Here is a 12555-nt window from a genome sequence, read left to right as displayed (position 1 = left end):
ATACATGTGCACCCTGGCTCAGAGGCTCAACTCCTTCTGTCACTTTTTCCCTCCTTTGAAGCACTTCTTAACGATCTCTCTCTCTCATTTGTCAGACAGTTGCTCTGACATTAGCCTCTCTCTACCGTCAAGCCCACACTTAACGTCTGGGTGAAGTGACACAGTGGATGGGGAGGCTGTTACTGTGGCTGCTCCAGGGGTTTGCCTCTTGCTAAGGCATCTGATGGAGGCGGACCCCCTGCAGGCCTGGGAAACCAGCCCTGACTGAGCTGGTAGGGACTGAGAGTGCCTCCACCCCCTCCCCACCATCGTCGCCTCAGGATGACCTGGGTTTGTTCATGACCAATTCGGAGAGAAATTTGTTTAGAAACCTCTATTGTTGTATTACATATTATATGTGAGAATGAAGCATTGTTTAACAACGTCCATCTTTCCTCTCATTTCAGCTTACATTAAGCCTGAAAAAAACATGCTTGCTACCAGTTAGGGCAAAGACACTTTGTAATCTGTCAAGCACTTGGTCAAACTCAATCAAGTGTCAAATATTCTAAGAGTCCTGGTCTCATATAAAGTTTCCATCAAAAACAATAAAGTTTCATATAGAAAGATAAAAGACAAAAACCACATACTGAGACTGCTCATCAGGAAAAGTTTTCTTGCGGGGCCGGCCCGGTGGCGCAGTGGTTGTGAGCACATTGCGCTTCAGTGGCCTGAGGTTGCCTGGTTCGGAGCCCAGCTGCGGACATGGCATGGCTTGGCACGCCATGCTGTGGTAGGCGTCCCACATATAAAGTAGAGGAAGATGGGCATGGATGTTAGCTCAGGGCCAGTCTTCCTCAGCAAAAAGAGGAGGATTGGTGGCGGATGTTAGCTCAGGGCTAATCTTCCTCAAAAAAAAAAAAGTTTTCTGCTTATGTTTATTTAATGAAGTTACTCATGCTGGAATATGATTATCCCAAATGGCACAGCTTCTCTAACCAACACCACTAAACATAAGATTCCTGCTACACTATCTGTTAGCCTACAGTATTACATGTGAGACGCAGATGGTGAATGCTAATGTGGCACCATTCCACCATGTGCTCTTTGTACACCTAGTCAGGCTCAGAGCATCACTTAAAGACTAAAGAAAGACAACGACATTGTTGGAAGCCAAGAATAGCCATCTTCCTTGAGCTCTCCTAAAATGTGAAATACATATACCCAAGCATCTTCAAGGGTAACAACTTATCTATGACATAGAAATCTGTTTTAATTTCATTTTATTAAATAAAACCTGAATAAAAACATTCATTTCTATAGTGCCCCAGACATATTTTCTGGACAAGAAAAAAAGGTATTTCTAAAAACCTACACTAAAAAAAAGATACAGAAAACAGATTATATATACCAGGGGAAGACACTTAAGGAAAACAACAAAGCATAAGAACTATTCATACTGAATTTGTTTCGTTTGCTACTAGAATGCATCAAGCGCATTAATGAAGAAAAGTCTCGGTAGCGAGCTGGCTTTGCATCCAGTTGCAGTACAAAGTGCGGAATTTTGCGCCATCACATAACCTCTATCTTGTAAATATTTTTACAGTTATTGAACTAAAAAATCCAAAATTGAAATCAGTAATACTTACTAGACCTCATATATTTAAGACCAATTAAAGGTTACCCTGTATTTAAAAATGATCTATTTCCATCTGAATGCAGTAAATATTCAGGACAACATGTACAAGGAAATGATACTGATGACCTCTTTTCATAAAGTGATTACGTTATATAAAGGTATTATAATACATACAATCAGCCTTGTAAATTAACTAGATAACAGGCTAGATTGCTAGTAAGTCAACCTTTCTGCAGCGCTGCCGGGCGCCGGGCAGGGTTCTAGTGCTTTACATCTATTAGTTCTTCAGGCCTCACAAAAACCCTATCCAGAGTGGGCTATGTAATTTGCAGGGCCCAGTGCAAAATGGAAATGCAGGGTCCCTTGTTAAAATTGCATGATGAAAGCTTTTTCCTCTTTTCTATGGGGTCTCTCTCAACTGCTCATAAGATATCCGCAGGGCGAAGGCAGTCTTCACAGGCGCCCAGACCCTCTCCTGTCCCTGACACTCATCACATGCACCCTAGCTGCTCCAACTCCCGTCCCCCGCTCCCCCAAACCCAGGCCCCACTGTAGGCAAAGACAGGAAGAGGAGGCAAGAGAAAAGGCAGCCCAGAACCCCTCCAGAGAAGTGGAGAGGCAGAAGCAGGCAGGACTACATGGGAGCCAAGGCTCCAAGCCCCCAGTGCACGCTTCAGTGTCCCATCTGACTTCATTACAAGACATAAATAAACCCACAGTTAAAATCATGAACAACATCAAGATGTGACTACAGAGCATTAAACACCAAGCAGAGGACCACATTCTTAGCGCCAGGCCATGTGCAATGTCACTGGCTGCATGCCCATGAAGCTGCTCCTGACCTGAACGAGAAACACTATTATCATCTCCATTTTACAGATGTGGAAACTGAAGCACAGAGGAGATAATTAATTTCCCCCAGAGTCACCCAGCATATAAGTGGCAGAGCCAGGATTCAAACGAAATACTGACTCTAGGATCTATGTTCTTCATACTACACTAAAAGGAAATTTAAAGAAGTACATTTCCAGTTCCTATAATCTAGCTGATTTACTATTTCTAAATGACTTATTTCTAGTCTATCCATGTCTAGAAGGCACATATACAATTATTAGTTATAAAACCATATACAAAAATACCAGAAAAAACTCTGTACCTTATTCATTTATTCAAATAAGACCCAGATATAAAAAGGTGACTATTTGCTAATTTTAATTTCCAGCAAGGAAGGGAGAGGGCTATATTGTATGCATTAGCAGTATAACCCATGCCTTATAAAGTGATGCTAGCATTTCAAAGATCTGCTAAATCATATTTCATGTCATACTTAGATGAATACCTGAGTCCTAAAACAGGATTCTAAGTACAACTTTAAGGTTTTCAGAAACACGAGAATAACTGCCAGTACTTGAACCACAAGCAATCATAGGACATCTCCCTGACACTTTCTCATCTCTTTTGTGTACACATTTCCTCCTTCCTGGCATTATCTCCTATGACCCCAAACACCTGTGGTCATCATCCTATCTAATTATAAAAAGAGCTGTCTCTTAAATTTCCCCATCACTTTTACCAATAAAAAATTCCAATGTCCTGGGACTGGCCTGGTGGCACAGTGGTTAAGCACACACGTTCCGCTTCAGTGGCCCGGGGTTCGCCAGTTCAGATCCCAGGTGCACACATGGCACCGCTTGACAGGCCATGCTGTGGCAGGCATCCCACATATAAAGTAGAGGAAGATGGGCATGGATGTTAGCTCAGGGCCAGTCTTCCTCAGCAAAAAGAGGAGGATTGGCGGCGGATATTAGCTCAGGGCTAATCTTACTCAAAAAAAAAAAAAAAAATTCCAATGTCCCAATCTGTTCATCTGTTCAATTAATATTTATTGAACAAAAACCTGATTTGCTCTGTAGACTTTAAACTGCATGTTTGCAGATTGTCTGATTAAGTTAACACATTACTTGATGTATTATGATAATGGTATGATTCCATAAGAGCTCCAGCACTTCCTCAGTCCCTGAGCCCACACTCACACTATTCTGGGCTTTCCAATGATCGGATCAGTCTTCTATCATATCAGCATGTCCATGTGAAAGGAAGAGGGAAAAAGACAGCATCTCTGTCTCAGGAGTCACCTTAGAAAAAGAGCAATCAATTCCAGTCTTCTTGGTGGGATATGGGAAAGAACATATCCTAGAAAATTTTAAAGTACAAGCAGGCAGTCACTTTATCTCTGTAGTCACTCGGCCCCTCCCACCTCCAATTTGTAACCATTAGACTTAATTTCTACAGTAACAAGTCATTTTAGAATTGTATCATACCCATGGCAGATAAGATCAAAAATCATTCTTTAAAGGTACATATCCAAACAGACCTACTCAGTATGACTCAACCTCTTCCAGCTCCCAGGAGAGCTTGCTCTTCCAGTTACAATTTTGCAAACTATCCTCCAGGTTTACAGATCTGCCTGAAGCACTGACACCAAGAGGCCAGGGGCTGGGTCTCTCTTGTCTCTGCATGCAGCAAGAGAGCCTAGCATGTATTAACTCCTTCACGAATAAGGAGAGAAAGAATTATCAGATATAAATGCTAAGTTCATTATTGCAATTTGTATACTGGGTCTATACTTGTGATCAGCAAATAAACTGGGGGAAAATAATTTTAATCTCTATTAAAAAAAAACTGTCTTGCATTTTAAATCTTTAAAAAGCAAGAGTCAGTGCTTTGATGATTGTACTATAACTTCAAACTCCTAAATGTTAATTATTATAAGAGTTAGTGCTGATGGTTCTTGGCAAAGTCTCTACAAATAAAGACTGAATAATATAATTTGTATTTGAAAGGAAAGGTACGCCCTCACCACTAGAAAATAGGAAAAGTGTTCACCAGACACTCACATAAAAATGATCAGACAGAACCCTGTCCAAATGGACTTTGACCATGAACTTCACTTCATAAATTTAATGTGATAAATCAATACGCATTGACTGTTTCCTAGTTAGGCTAAATGTTAAATACTCAGTCTTGCCCTTTGCAAGTTTTGCTCCTATTGCCACTATGATCATCTATAAATTTTGCCATTCAGTCACTCAAACATTTAATGACCTCAGCTTGTTTCTCTCTCTAAACTACACCTTGAAGACAAACCCTGTGTCCCACTACTCTTTGTAATTTCCATCATGCAAAACATAGAGCCTCATACTTAACAGAAAATGAGCAACATGGGCATGAACAAACCCTTCCACACCACAATTCCATAAAAATGAAAAACGTGAGTCCCAGGATCAAAACATAAAGTTCTATGGAAAAATGTTTCTTTCATTTTTTGAGGAGCCAGAAACCTTCAACTTTTACAAATCTGAAACCACTGAAATGGAAAAAGCTATCGCTGGGACTTGGGATCTTGTCTCTCCCAGCCCCTCAAGCGCCCTGCCCTCACCCACCGCACAGCCATGTCCAGAGCGCTACCCTGTAAGGTGTCTCCCACGGCAAACCTAAGACACCCCCCTTTTCACCTCTGGTCAAACATCCATTTCTTCAACAGAGTCCATGGCACTTCCAGAAAATAAGAACTAACTCACATCATACTGCAATATTTAATAACCAATAACTCCAGCTATTTGTGTTTATTAACGCTTATAAAACATGAGGCAGAACATCTTGCTCTGTAAAAAATAAAATTAAAAAAAGGTGGAGGAAGGATGTCAACAATTTAAAGATATGGCACTTTGAGGAAGGAAAATCATCATTTACATGTAATTTCCAACCTGACACCACTACAGTTCTTTCCATCTCTTCTCGCCAACTCAGTAAATAGTTCTGATTCCTATTTCATCAGAAAGCAGAGGTTCTCTATCGTCACTGTTATTTTTAAAGAGGCAAAAATACAAGGTCTCCATATCATATCAGCTGTTTTTAAGTGAAAATTATATTTCTTATTTTTTAGTTATTACCTTTTTCAGTGTGACAAAACAGTTCACCTGGCACTTAACGAAATACAAAGCCTGCCCTAGAAAAGCAACGATGGGGACAGAAAGCAAGTCCATACACAGACCCTCTTCTCCAGGATCTTATCACACTTATCATTTTTATAATTATCAATTTCATTTTTAAATCAATAAAACAACAACTCTGACAACTTCCTATCAACTAAAAGTGACAATTCTGCAATGAGAAAAGCAGTCTATTATTTAAATGTTAACCCTATGAAGGTAAAAAGCAAAATTTTAAAAATTTAAACTGAAGGTTGATTCATTTCCTCTCTTCTTTTACATTTTACACCTCTGTGTGGTGCCACCTGTACTGAAATGCTCTGTTCAAAGTGTCCTGACACATTAGAGGCACGTCTTGTTACTGTAATCACTGCTGGTATTGTGTTAATATTACTTTTTTATAAGGAAATCATAAAATAATCCTCAAATCTACCTTCTCGTTTAACTTTCTCTTCCCCTGACCATTTTTTAAAAATGAATCCTTTTAAACATTTTCCTCTCTCTTTTGTCTACACTATGGTCATTGAATGGTTAAAGTAATTGGTGAATTACCAATACTGGAGTCTAACAAGGTATATTCTTTTCTGACCTGGGGACTGCTACTGATTTTCTACTCACCACTGTTGCTATATCAAGACTTTTGTTGAAAATATGTATTACAAATTGTAACAAAGAATACGTATGGCTCCTTTTTTTTTTTTAAAGATTGGCACCTGAGCTAATGGCTGTTGCCAATCTTCTTTTTTTGTTTTTCCTGCTTTTCCTCCAAATCTCCCCAGTACATACATTATTTTAGTTATATTTAGTATATTTTAGCTGTGAGTCCTTCTAGCTATGCCACGTGGGACGCCGCCTCAGCATGGCCTGATAAGCAGCACCATGTCCGCACCCAGGATCCGAACCAGCGAAACCCTGGGCCGCCGAAGCGGACTGCAGGGACTTAACCACCGGCCACGGGGCCCGCCCCCACATGCGGCTTCTTAATAGAGATTTGTTACTAGCCCAATATGGATACTGTATTATTTTGGTATCAAACCAGAGTCAGACTCGATAGAGTCAACTTTTTCTAAATCATATAATGTCAGAAGAATTTCACACCAAGCAGGAAAAAGGATGTTATCTTTCAGATTATAATACTAAAGTCAGCAATGCACAATCTCAGCTATTGTTCATTCTGGCAAATCACCACTGGCTAGCTGATTTACAACAGGCTGCTAATTATACAATAGCACTTAAACATGGCTAGAAAATTGAAATGTCCACCTGCCAGAAGTGTAACTAAATGTGCTGTAAAAGTGGAGCGCTTGTGATCACCGGCCAACTCCAAAGGCAAAGATTTGGCCAGCAAGGCTGCCCATTCGCTACTGTTAGTATTCACTGATATCAAATAAACCATAGCCACAACAGAAATTTCCATTTAAATGACTGGTAGGAACTCTGATGAAGTTAAACTGAGATACGATGACTGCAGAATTTTAATGATGGACGGAGTCAACAGACCTGTTATCAAACAGCTGTGTGTGTTGAAAACGTACACCAGCAGGATTGTCTGGTCCCATGAGGAGCATGGTAATCGTAGGGTTGTGCCCTAGGGTAGCAAATTAAGTCATAGAAAGGACAAGAGACAGTGAGGGCAAACAAAAACTGGCATTTATCGTGTGCCTACTACGAAAGAAAGCACTGATACCAGATAAAGAACCAGATACTTTCCAGTATATTGATTTGTTTAGTGCTCTCGTTAATGTTGTAAAGTAAATTTTGCCATTGCCATGTTTTTCACACTTAAAGAAAGAGAAGCTGTGAAAGATTAATTTCGCAGGGTCACTCAAGTGGGGAAGGGGTGAGAATGGAATCTACATACTTCTGACTACAGGCCCATGCTAGCCCTGCTGTGTGCCCTTCCACAGGTCGCTCAACCTTTCTGAGATTCAGCTTCCACATTTGTGCAATGAGCACTAAAGATACTTCTACGTTATTATTTACTTCTGATTCTTTTATTTTTGTTGTCTTTCTTATTCTTTCATAAATGCACGGTGGAGAACTGCTTAATAGAGATAAGCATATTAATGTTCCAAAGGGAAAAATCATTAAATAAACGGGTTGGTTAGTTGCCTTCACCCCAGGTTAGAGAGTTAGAAACATACAGAATGTTACATAACTCCTGACAGACAATACTAACGGCTGTGTAAAAAGATTCATAATTAGCCATAAACATACCTTTCATTTATTTGTTTATTTTTGGTCTGAGAACTTTACTGATTATGCATTATTTGTATTTAGAATGTATCCCGGAACATTTACAACCTTTTTCTCTATTTTCTAACTAGAAAATTCAGCATGTATTATCATTGTTTCCCACAAGTGACCAGAAATAATTCTTCTCAAAACTATGTAAACAAATGAAACAATGTTCAAAACAAATTTATTAATATTATGTCCTCCTTGCCCAGAAGCAAGAAAGAATACCAAACGGCCTGCAGGCCATCGGTATTCAATAAATATTTACCGTAAAAACAAAGGAAAATCTAAATGAACACATAATTCTTTAAAAAGAAGGCACGATCCCAGTAGTAGAGAAGCATTCAAAACAATACACCATCAACTGGAAAAACAAGATCCCAGCTTCAAACAAGAACAGTAAATCGGACATACAAACACTAAATTCTCATAAACTGATTGGTGGAAAAAACACTGCAGACCATAGTAGCTAATGAAACCTCCACAGTCAAGTTGCCCAAATTTTCTGAAGAACCGCGAACCACCAGCGAGCAAAGGAAAGAGCAGGGCCCAGGGGGGGCGGGGGCCCTGCCCACGGGGACCAGCCAGGTGCCCTCCAATCTCTCATTGTTTCAGATACTAACTTCCCACGTGGAAGCAGTAGACACCATCTAAATCCCTCTGCTTTGACGGGAAAAGTGTGATTCTGACACAAAATCATTCATCTCCCTCTCCCCTGGGAAGTGTTGCTTCCTCTGAACTTCCCCTTTTTCTTCTCTACCTACTACTGAGCTAACGCAGCTCTCAACCGACTCTGTTTCCAGGCCTCCTCCTCCACCCTTGCCCCCAAAATCAGGGTGAGCTCTCCTTTGATAAAACTCAGACAGGAGAAAACTTGGCTCTTCTCTCAAGCTTGGCAATGAAGTCTTCAGTTTCCTTTCTTGAAAGAAATTAAACCTCTGGGAAATTAAGTCTCTCTGAGAAGAAAGCAGACAAGCATACCATTGATTCTAGAAACCCAACACACCACTCCAAATGAGGATTTTCACCCGGGTCTTCATAGTGCTGACGGGAGCATCTAGTACATGCCCAGAGTCGGAAGATCCGGTTTCTGTTTTTGAGACTTCAGCTGATCCATCTGGAGAGCAGATTATACCTTTTAATCTCTGCTCTGGGTTTCCCCATCTACCAAAAAAGGGAACCAGAGGCTTTCTTCAGTTTACATTTAAATATTTTTATTACTCTGAGCACTTCCTTCTCTTTACTCTGAAGAAAACAACACTACAAGTACTGTCCTCCTCTTCTGCCACCACTCTCCACCACCCTACATGCCAACTCTTTCCTCTCACGTGTCCTTGAGATAAATTCAACTTTGAAACTAGTCAGAACTTGGGTCATGAACCCACGCTGTCATGAATCTTACTGCTGAGCAATTTTGTTTCCATTTCATGGTTTCCTTCTTACTCTCCCCGTTGACCCGTAGGCAATCATTCGTTCAGCAAACATCTACAATGAGCCTGGATGCATCCTGACCAGGATCACCAGGGAGATCAAAAAATCCCAGCAACTTCGATCCCTCTTCACTCCCATAGACCAGTCCCCACACTGCGGACCACGTCCTCACAGCTACAGGCTTTGTTATACTAGGTAAGAATTTTCTTTCATGAGAGCTCAAAATGAGGTATGTGAGTACTAGCTTAATAACTGTACTCATTTGAGTGTATTTGGCATGATATAAAAGTAAGCTGGTTAGGATTATAAAGCACATTATTATAACACCAGAGTTATTTCACAGTGCTATACTGAAAGCATTATATTCATAACAACTTATAAACTCTGAAAGGTATTTTAGACTCCTTGGATAAAAACAACCACCCTATCCTAACAGACGCTGACATTTTACCAGGGCAGCAGATCTAGCCTGGCAAAGTGAAATAAGCACGTGAATCTCCTGGCACACGCTCCCTTCTCTGAGACTGTGCACTCTGTGCATGCTACCACCCCACCAGCCTCGCATCCCCGAGCTCTTTGACTTAATGCACACAACACGTCTCCAGAGTGTGTGCTAATAAAAAGCTAAGAGCTATCAAGGCAGAGAACATAAGAAATTTCCTGACCAATTTTAATACTAATTACTCTTTCCTTTCAAGGCAGAAACGGCTGTTTTCAGCCTTGGCCAGTTTTAGCTAGATGACCAGTTTAGAAAGCATTATTGTAAAAATGTGTTTGGTGCCAGTTTCTCGTAATGACTCACCCTCAGCTGCACAGGCTTCTGAAGCCAGGGCAAATCTTACCGACAAGAAAAGTGCCAAACTGCTCTTCTGATAAAGACCTTGGCATCATGGGATCTATACTGTCTCTAATTTAAAATTTCACTTAGAGAATTCTGAATGACAAAGAAATTGTGGTGTGTGTGTCGGTGTGTGTGTTGTATTAGAAATGTAGTAACTTAAAACTTCCTTAGCAAGCTGGCTTCCTTTCTGGTTTTACAGAGCACTTTCTAATCCAAAAAAGAGAATTCAAAGTCTAATACAAAATTCAACTGACCTAATAAACTCTTTCCTCAAAACAGCATCTCTGGCTTCCCAGGAAATCTTTTACTTTCCTACTACTATTCTGGTCCATAGAGGACTAGCAGAAGATCCTTCTAGAATGAAAGGTATGTCATCTAAATAAACTTTTAGCCAAGAACTTTCAAATAGACTTTCACCAGTAGAGGCAAATTCTGTTTCAACCATCAGAGGTGACCTCAATGAGCCCAATTATTAACTAAAGAATGAATGCCAGCAACACACCATGGCTTCCCCTCTCTGTAACTGCAAGTGCCCACTCTCTGCCTCTTCCTCGGGAGCAACCACTTCCGTTCATCTAAAGAAATTACTCCATAAGCAGTCCTCTGGTGGTCCTACAGTCACTCCTTAATTATTATCATCAGGTAAATTATCCTCATAAAAGATGTTAATTTCTGTTTCTAATTAGCACTGTCACCTACTTTCTGATTAGTCCTATCTAGAATAAGCTAGAAGGGAAGGCCCATTAAGTAAACCACTTAATTACTTTCACTGTCCCAGGAATACTGAGATCTTAAAAGAAGAAAATTTTTACAAGGTTGGAGGCATCATTTTCGCAGAGAGAGCACCAGCCAAGAGCAAAAGAACAAAGGATTTTTAGCACACAGGCAAGATAGCAATGACGTTATCACCAACTTTTACTGATTATTTACTGTACAGCAGTCTCTAGCTTAACACTTTACACATATTGTTTTACTTAATTTTCATAAAACTATAGGAAGTAGGTACTATTAACATCTCCAACTTAGAGACGAGGAAGTTGAGGTCTGGCAACCTAAGTGACTTACCCAAGATCTAAACAGGTCAAAGTAGCAGACTCAAGGCTCTCTGACAGTGTGTCGAGGGCAACTCCTCCAAGACCAAAGAAAAAGTCTCATGTGATCAATGTTCAGTCACAGTGAAAGAAAATTGTGAAAACTCCATAAAAGGAGGCAACAATGCACATATGCAGCGTTGAGCGCTGCAGAAAGAAATTCTTAAATTTGAAGCCATATTATGACTTTCTTTACTCTTGAGTATTTGTAGCAAGATATTCTGTCTATCTTAATGTAACATTATACCTCCACAACTTTTATAACTGTTCTAGACTTCTTAAAGGCATGTCCCAAAAAACGGCCTTTCTTCCAAAGAATTTGCAAACATCACATAGTAATTGCTTTTAGTACATCATTCTGAAAAAAAGCATGCACTATCCTTTATAAATTCCTGATGTAGTACAATTCTTCTCACTTAAAAAAAATCCAAATTTCATTTTCTGCAAGCCTATCAATGATCCCACTGCAATGCATTAGCCAGAGATTTATACGTTAGTTTAGAAATACATAATTAACTATGGGCTCTGCAAATTCCAAAATTAATTATAGAATCACCATGAGTTTTCTCATATATTCTTCTAAAGATCTCATTTTAAAAATAATTAGGGACCGGCCGAGTGGCACAGCAGTTAAGTGTGCACGTTCTGCTTCAGCGGCCTGGGGTTTGCTGGTTCGGATCCCGGGTGGGGACATGGCACCGCTTGGCAAGCCATGCTGTGGCAGGCATCCCACATATAAAGTAGAGGAAGATGGGCACAGATGTTAGCTCAGGGCCAGCCTTCCTCAGCAAAGAGAGGAGGATTGGCAGCAGTTAGCTCAGGGCTAATCTTTCACGAAAAAAATAAATAAATAAAAAATAAAAATAATTAAACTTGTCACATGTGTTGTTAACCTTCCCAAAAACCCATTAAAAGACAGAATCAAGCATTAATATTTACTCTCCCTAGAATTACTCAAACCAATCTACTCTAACTTCTTATATCTTTCTATTGAATTAAAGTATGAAATATGCAAGGAAGTTATTAACCTTGTTATATAATAACAAAAAATTATTTCAAAGATTTTTCTAAGAATTATTCATTGAGTTAAATATTGACCATGATCTAAAGCAGAATAAAAAGACTGACTTTTTAACAAAAGTTTTTATATTAAATTTTCTTTTTCCTTTAGTAGGAAATGAGGCATCCTCCAATCCCTTCCCCATTTCAGTAATAATTACCCTGCGAATGGGCAATCAAAGGCAATATTATCTATATTTTGTAGAAATACTTCAAGTCAAGTCAATAACAAGAGTACACACATACACCCACAGCCTTCACCCTCACCCAGATTATAAAAATATT

At 39.7% G+C, this 12555-nt stretch overlaps 1 protein-coding gene across 12 annotated transcripts in view; it reads right to left on the bottom strand.

The window, feature by feature from the left end:
- Window positions 1-12555, bottom strand: part of PPP3CA (protein phosphatase 3 catalytic subunit alpha) — a 284698-nt gene that overhangs the window by 199449 nt on the left and 72694 nt on the right. Inside the window, exon 1 of one of the 12 annotated variants that reach the window (XM_070505288.1) lies at window positions 8830-9072. The exons of 10 other annotated variants lie outside the window; for them this stretch is intronic. The gene's annotated coding sequence lies outside the window, so the exon portion shown is untranslated. Of the gene's footprint in view, window positions 1-8829; window positions 9073-12555 lie in introns of those variants that run through there. One more of the 12 variants, XM_070505286.1, reaches the window with a different exon arrangement.

This window comes from Equus asinus, chromosome 3 (genome assembly GCF_041296235.1).
Source record: "Equus asinus isolate D_3611 breed Donkey chromosome 3, EquAss-T2T_v2, whole genome shotgun sequence".
NCBI lineage: Eukaryota > Metazoa > Chordata > Mammalia > Perissodactyla > Equidae > Equus > Equus asinus.
Note: the sequence above shows the minus strand (reverse complement) of the source record. Positions and strands in the feature narration are given on the sequence as shown.